Below are 7,918 nucleotides of genomic sequence, written 5' to 3' on the forward strand. Positions count from 1 at the left end.
GATAGTCAATAAATGTTGGTTAAGTGAATTAAGAAAAGAATGAATGAATGCTACCATTCCCAGATTCTTTCTATAAGCATCTCTGGGGTGAGCATACAACTATAGGTCTACATACTTCAGCATTTTTTAAAAAATTCCTTTACATTTCCATCACCCTGTTAATGTGCATCTGAACTCTATATTGCCACCTGAACGTACACCTCCATTCACCTGCTGGAGCCCCTTTATGAAGAGTCATAGCCACCTTTGCGGAATGGGACCTTTACAAACATGTTTAACTCTGGCCACACGAGGACTGGAATGTCTCCAGGTGTGTGAGGACTGATCCTCAGTTAACCTGGGAATCTTTCACCTTTCAAATGATTAATATTCTCCTTTTTCCCTTCTCCCAGACGATAGAGCTCACAGCCAAGGATGCTGCTTTGCATTCAGTGGGTGTTAGTAGTGAAAATGACAAACCGCCTTCCTGAGACCACCAAGGCAAACCTCAACGCCTTTCCCTTAGCAGCATCGCCCATTTTCACCCCTCTTGTTTGTGGCTTTCCCTTTGGCCCTGTTCTTTTCTGTCTTCTCTGGCTAAAAGAAAAAAAAAATTATAATCCTTTAAAAAGAAAAGACATAATTTTATATAACAGCTGCTGGGTATCATGTACAAGAAAACAAGCATGGAGCAGCATTTTACAACAGCACAGTGATCAAATGCATTTTCAGAATAAAGCGTTGATGCATTGAGTAAAGATACAGAGATATGAAAATAATCGATAGAAATAAAAGCAGCAGCAACTGGCATATCGATGCTCTCAATCAGCAACGACAGAGTCTTTGCAGGGGAAGGGATATGAGATTCAAGGTCTGTTGTTAGAAATCTCATTTCATTTGTAATTCTTGAAGATCCCCAGACGCAGCTGCTCCATGGGAAAACTCGTGGAGCAGGTGCATCTGGGGACCTTCAAGCAGACCCACTCACCTCCAGCACTGTGGAAAAATGACAAAGCATGAGTGATGCTGCTACAGCCTTCTGGCTTCCTTCTCTGGCCAAATCTAGAATCAGATAGGGAAGGAAGTATTTTATAGGTCTTAACACAATTTAAAATCCCCAGGGTAAAATTTGAAATGAAAGCAAATGCATGTATAAACATGACCATGTAATCCATTGTGAACTGAATGTGTCCTCCCAAAACTTTTACATTGAAGCCCCAAACCACAGTGTGACTGTATTTGGAGATAGGGTCTTTATGGAGGTAATTAAGGTTAAATTATGTCTTTAGGGTGGCACCCTGATCTAATGGGATTAGTCCTTATAAGAAGAGACACCGGAGAGCTTCCTCACTCACCTGCTTTTTCTGCCCTCCTTGCCCCTCTCCCCACCCCCCATGTGAGGATACAGAGAGAAGGTGGCCATTTACAAACCAGGAAGCAATATCTTACCAGGAACTGTACTGGCTGGCTCCTTGATCTGAAAGTTCCAGTCTCCAGGACTGTGAGAAAATAAATTTCTGTTGTTTAAGCTACCCATTCTACGGTATTTTGTTATGGCAGCCTGAGCAGACTAAGACAAAATCCTTTGCAAATTGCCTTATATTCTATCACATTCTGTCTTCCAAATGCAAACAATCTTTGTGGTGTTTCTCTACTTTGTATGTGTTTTCAGCATCTAATCCTCTTTAGTTAGAAAGAATTTGTTATGTTAAAATGAGGATGGAGAAGAAAAGAACTAACCCGTCTTCAGTGCCTATTAAATGCCAGGCACTATACAAAGCACTATATACACATCAGTCTCATTTCACATTCTCGTCCATCTTGTGGGGTGGCACTCTTCTCTTTCCAAAGATCACACAGACCACAGCCATAGAAGAGTGCTGGCATGCGAACTCATGTGTCTGATTCCAAAATATGAGCCCCTTCCCTTGTGAGATTATTTCTCCTAAACTCTAACTACTTAAAAAAAAAAAAGTCTGATGTTCAAAGTGAGAGGAGAGTAGGCCTATACATGAAGGTCTGCCCTGTTGCAAAAGACTAATATTTAAAAGAAAAATCCCGCTGTATATTTTTAAAGGTCAGTAGGTTCTCTCAATCCAAAAGCTATGAAAGGGAAAGACGCGGCCTTCAACCCAGGTATGGATCCATATTTATGTAAGAAAAGAATCACATCTTACTCTTCAGATTTTAGCATATAAAGCACAACTTTCAGACAGCCAGTTCTCAAGAATCATTCCGCTCTGCTGGTTGTGAGGCTGCCAGATGCTCTGGAAGGCAGAACCAGAGCTTCCTTCACTTTCTCCACACTTGCAAGTACTTGTTAAAGTCCCTAAAATATTGTTGAGATTTATTCATGACCATCAGGGGTGTGTCCTGATTATTATTTTCCAGAGAGATAGGAAGGACACCACGAGAATAAGAAAGTCATGCCTAACTGCTTACCAGCTGCAGTTATGGAAGCAAGCTTATGGGCAGACAATGGTTTGGGGATTTCAGCTCTCTGTTCTGCTCAGCCAAGCTCAGTGTCACCTCTATCAAAAGTGGCCAAAGGGAGGAAGAAGAAGGTAAATTTGGAGGTCTGGGTTTACTGCTCTGGATCTAGTTACTCCATGTAAGAATGGAGTCTTCCATCAGCAATTATTACATCTTCAGGTGCATAGCCAGTGTTTCAGGAGAGCCAAACGAGTGTAAACAATAGTCTCTGTACTCAAGTCACCTTCAGAGCAATTAGAGAAACTAGTGACCTCATGCTCAATAATGAGGAACCTAGGACAAGACACTGTGATAGTGTATAAACTATAATTACAAAGACAAATGTCACTGCGAACTGAGGTAAAGGAGTCCCAGGAGAGACCTTTAAAGATAAATGGAATTTGGAAAGGACGCATGATAATCAGAATTTGGAAAGAGGCATGGTAATCAGAATAATGACCCCTCAAAGATAGCCACGTCCTAGTCCCTGGAGCCTGTGAATATGCTACATTACATAACAAAAATGTACTTTGCAAATGTGATTGACTTGAGGATCTTAAAATGGGGCTATTATCCTGGATTATCTGGATGTGCCCAATATAATTACAGCGTTCTTCTAAGAGGGAGGCAGAAGTGTTAGAGTGAAGAATAGGAGCTGCGATGACGGAAACAAGAGATTCAAGTGGAACAAGGAAGGGGCAACAGAATGCAGGCAGCCTCTGGAAGCCGACAAAGGCAAGGAAATGAATTCTCCCCTCAGAGCCTCTCAAGAAGGAACCTGCTGACACCTTGACTTTAGCCTAATGAGACTGATTCTGAACTCCTGACCTCCATAACTGTGAGATAATAAATTTGTGTTCTGTTAAGCCACTAAGTTTGTGGTAATTTGCTACAATGGCAGTAGGAAACTAATATGGAGGGCATTCAATTTGGAAAAGCAGCAAGGTCAACAAACCCAAAAAGCAATGACTCTAAGTTATAATAAACCCCCAATCCCAATATTACAATTAGGGAGAAAAAGGAGGAAAAGTGCTATGCCATGATGTATTAGTTTGCTAGGGCTGCCAGAACGAAATAGTACAGAGTGAGTGGCTTAAACAACGTAAATTTACGGTCTTACAGTTCTGGCGGCTAGAAGTCCAAGATCAAAGTGTTGGCAGGGCCATGCTTCCTCTGAAGGTGTTAGAGAAGGATCTGTTCCAGGATAAATAGATACGTGGAAAACATTGAGAAATGTACTCCCAGAAGGTGTGCCACCTGCTTAGCCCTGCCCAAATTGAGAGGTCAGTTAAGGCTGGCCAATCCACCAAAAACTTTTAAATTTGTGCTCATCAGAGCACATTCCACTTTCACAGAGCTCAGTCAGCATGTTAGGCCACGACAAGCTGGTTTTCATACTTCTCTATCTTCGCTATGTCCTTGTTATGTCATTTCATTTCAGGGATTAAAAGAAATAATGATTTCTGTCATTTTATTTTAAAAAGTAGGTTAGTTTGTGTTTTTAGCTTTAACCTCCAAAATTAAAAAAATAAAAATAGATCAATAGTCAATTGTTACTTATTCAGAATGTTGTGATATTTAAATACCATTGTTATTCAATCAAGATAAGAGAATCGTTCATTCAATAAATTTCAAGTGCCCTTTATATGCCGGGCACTATCCTAGGAACTGGGAATGCAAGGGTGAACTAGACATAGTCCATGGCCTCAAGGGTTTCCAGATTAGGTATAAAGGCATAAGGAGAGTCAACAATCTCATCGCTGATAGCAACTGCTACAACAGGCACACACGCAGAGTGTTATATGCACCCACTAGAAGAACCCAGCCCAGAATGTAGTGTTCGCAAGTGTCCTGGAGGAGATGTTGAGACATCAGTGACACTAAGTAGATTATGGGTGTCTTAGTCCATTGACACTGCTATACGAAAGTACCATAGACTGGGTGGCTTATAAACAACAGAAATTTTTCACAATGCTGGAGGCTGAAAGTCCAGGATCAGGGTGCCCACATGCTTGGGTTCTGATGAAAACCTTTTCTCATCTACAGACTACTGACTTCCTGCTGTGTCCTCATGTGGTGAAAGGGTCAGGGATCTCTGTGGGGTCACTTTTATACATGCACTAATCATATTCATGAAAGTTCCAACCTCATGACCTAAATACTTTCCAAAAGCCCCACCTCCAAATACCATCATCTTTAGGATTAGGATTTTAACATATGAATTTGGGGATAACCCAAACATTTCGACCATAGCAATGGGTTAACAGATCTTCTCAGAAAAGGGCCAGATAGCGAATATTTTGATTTTGCAAGTGATATGTTTTCTTTTACAACTCCTCAACTTTTGTCATTGTAGTATAGACAGGGCTCTGTAGACAGTACATAAACAATCAATATGGCCCACTTCTATGTCTGGAAGTGTACTATTGCTTCTAATAAAGTTATTTTCTGCTGTACTTCGGTGTCTCACTCAATTCTTTGTTCGAGACATCAAGAGCCTGAACAATGCTCAATAGGGAAACCTCACTCTCTGATAACACTGGGGCTCAGAGCGAGCAGGTCTGTCACTGCGAAAGTCCTCTCATGGACACCATCCCTTTAAGAAGTGTCTGCAGCTGCCACTGTCACAGCCTCTGTACCACTCAGTCGCTCAGGGCGGGCAGCCTCCCGTTTTTCCCCTCCTACCTTCTACTCTTGCAGGGTTATTTTTTATTTCTCTCCCTAGTTGTAGTGCTTCTGTTCATCTAGATCCCAGGTGACTCTGCTTGCTATTAGCTCCATGTTTCTGTCACAACTTTGATGTGGTCACAAGAGGGACGAACAAAGCCTCTATCACCTATACAATTTTTTTTCCTCCCTGAAGAAAAAAAAATTTTAAACGCAAATATTCGAGCCATCAGAAATGCTGAAATCAGTAGGTCAATATCTATAAGGCAATAATCAGTTGTGTCTCCACAGGACACAGTTTGCATTTCTATGGTCAAGAATCATTTGCATTACTATCGGTATTCTAAGACTTCCAGAGACTTTCAAAGACTATGAAAGACCGATAACCAGGGAGGATGTACTACACTTCATAGGACACCAGTCATTTTTTTTTTTCTCATTTCAAAGATTTTCACAATTGTTCCTGACACAGTTCAGTGTGATTGGAAGAAGGGCTCTGGGAGGATTGGTTATGCGTGATAGGCCCCAACAACCTGGTCTTTATTACTTCCACTTCTTTGTTATTTCAGTTCATTTCAAGAGAATTAAAGGAAATGTTAATATCTGTGTAACTATGGGCAAGTTACTTAGCTTCTTTGTGCCTTAGTTTCCTCATGTGTAAAATGAAAATAACTTAGTACCTACCTCACAAGTTTGATGTGGGAATGAAATGATTTAGTATGCCTCATTATTTTACAAAATACTTCCATTTCTCTGGACTCGCTGAAACTTTAAAGTATGCTAGAAACAACATAGCTTTTACACATTATCGACAACTTAAAATTTGGTACATTTTAAGATTTTCCTATAAGCTTTGAAATGCATTTAAAAATTCTGATAGAAATTACATAAACTCATGGATGAATTTGAGTCACCTGGCTCTCTTAAATGCCCTGTGGTTTCATCTACCTCAGCCTGATAACTAGAGCACTCCGAGGCAGATTCTAAGGAGATGCCAGGATTACCTCAGGTCCAGGTCACTGTAAGCTGTATGGATTTTCCCATCTTCCTCCATAGGGAGAGGAACTGGAAAAGTTGGCTGTAAAAAAAAACAAAGAGTAAATCTACCAGGGTTCTCTGCAGGTACCAATGGGCTCTCTGCCTGGAGTCACTCTGAGGTAACACAGGGCGGTTGATGTCAGTGCTGTCAGGGTGGGTTTTGCAGCTTCCTCACTGCCTGAAGATTTTGTAGGCAGGCCCATATCCATCTGTCCTTTCAGAGCTTCGGCAGCTTGTGTCAGCTCCATTAAGTTGAGACCTTAGATCATTCAGGTTCACCAAATCTTATTAAAGGCTGATTAGCTGTCTCAATGTCTTCTGAGACTTAGTAATCCTCCACACATTCTGTTATGACTTGCAAGTCTCCTGCTGCCCAATGAAGACTTCTTAGCCCTCGTGAAATCTCCTTGAGTCTGGGCAAGTCTATATAGGTGCTGCTTCCTCAGCCCTGCCATTAGGTGGGCAACCAGGAAGGAAAGGCAAGTGGGGCCCACTGCTGGACAAGGCTCATCAAGCTATTCTGGGTGAGATAAGACTGGCTGTACCAAGGAAATACCCTATTCTAAGGGTATGAGGTGTTTACTTCTCCAAAATTTAACTTGAGTTCAACTAAATGCAATGAATTGTATACTTAAAATAAGTGGATTTTATGGTATGCAAATTATACCTAATGGAATTTACCAGTTTTAAAGGTTTTGTGACTCTAGGAGTAGAGCTGGGCTTCCACACTGCTGAGTTTGGGACCCAACCCTGTCCTTCAGTCTTCCCTACTTCCATTTCTGGGAGATGACAGAGCAAGCAAGAAAAAGAGAGTGAGGGAGAGGAGAGATCTGGAAAAATGTTCACTGAAAGATTTGACTTTCACGAGATTTTTATTTTCTTCTTCATGCTTCTTTATATTTTCTGATTTGGGGTAAATTAGTTGTTTTTGTTTGTTTGTTTGTTTGTTTGTTTGTTTAGGAAAAGCGATAAAGCTATTTTCTTTTGGGAAAAGAAAACAAGAGATGCCAAGATCTTTGTTTAAGAAGAGTTATGCCAAGAGACTGCTTCTGATTAAATTATAGACTAAGCTTTTGGTTTAATGGGCAAATTATTTTTCTTGAATATATCTCCTTTCTGAGAATACTTTAACCCTAATCTTAATCCTAAGAAGTAAATAGTTAAGCCATTCTGAGATGAAGACAGATATCCTAAAAATATGGCATCGATTTACAGGAAAATAGCCCACAGTCACCTATACATGGTTATTTGAAGGCAAGTTTCTGAAAATTGAATGATGTTGTCACTTTAATTTTCATTATAAAACTGGAGATACATATATCAGGGCAAAAACCCTTAAGATATAATAAAGTCACTCAAGAATGCAGCAAGCCTTTTAAATTTATATATTTAAAAGAAAAATACTTTTTATGGAATTCTAATGTTCAAGATAACTTTAAAATATACATAAATATTTAATATCTGGGGTTTTATATTTTGCACAATAATTTTAAAGACTATAGGAAAAAATAATATTAAATTACTAAAGCAGATCACAAACCAATCAAATGAACAAGCTAAAAAATCCCTCCATTTTGCTAAAACTCACTGCTGAAGTTTCTACCGAAAAATCAAATGCCGCTCTTTGGTCTCCTTCCATGTGGTGCTTTGTGGAAGTTCTTGGTTTGTAAAAAAAAATTAAATGAGTAAAGTCAGCAGATACTGACTGCAAGATTCCTCTGTGTTCAGTTTCGAAATGAAAAGATATGATTCCATTAGTCTA

Source organism: Pteropus vampyrus, unplaced genomic scaffold (genome assembly GCF_000151845.1).
Source record: "Pteropus vampyrus isolate Shadow unplaced genomic scaffold, Pvam_2.0 Scaffold208, whole genome shotgun sequence".
In the NCBI taxonomy this organism is placed as follows: Eukaryota; Metazoa; Chordata; class Mammalia; order Chiroptera; family Pteropodidae; genus Pteropus; species Pteropus vampyrus.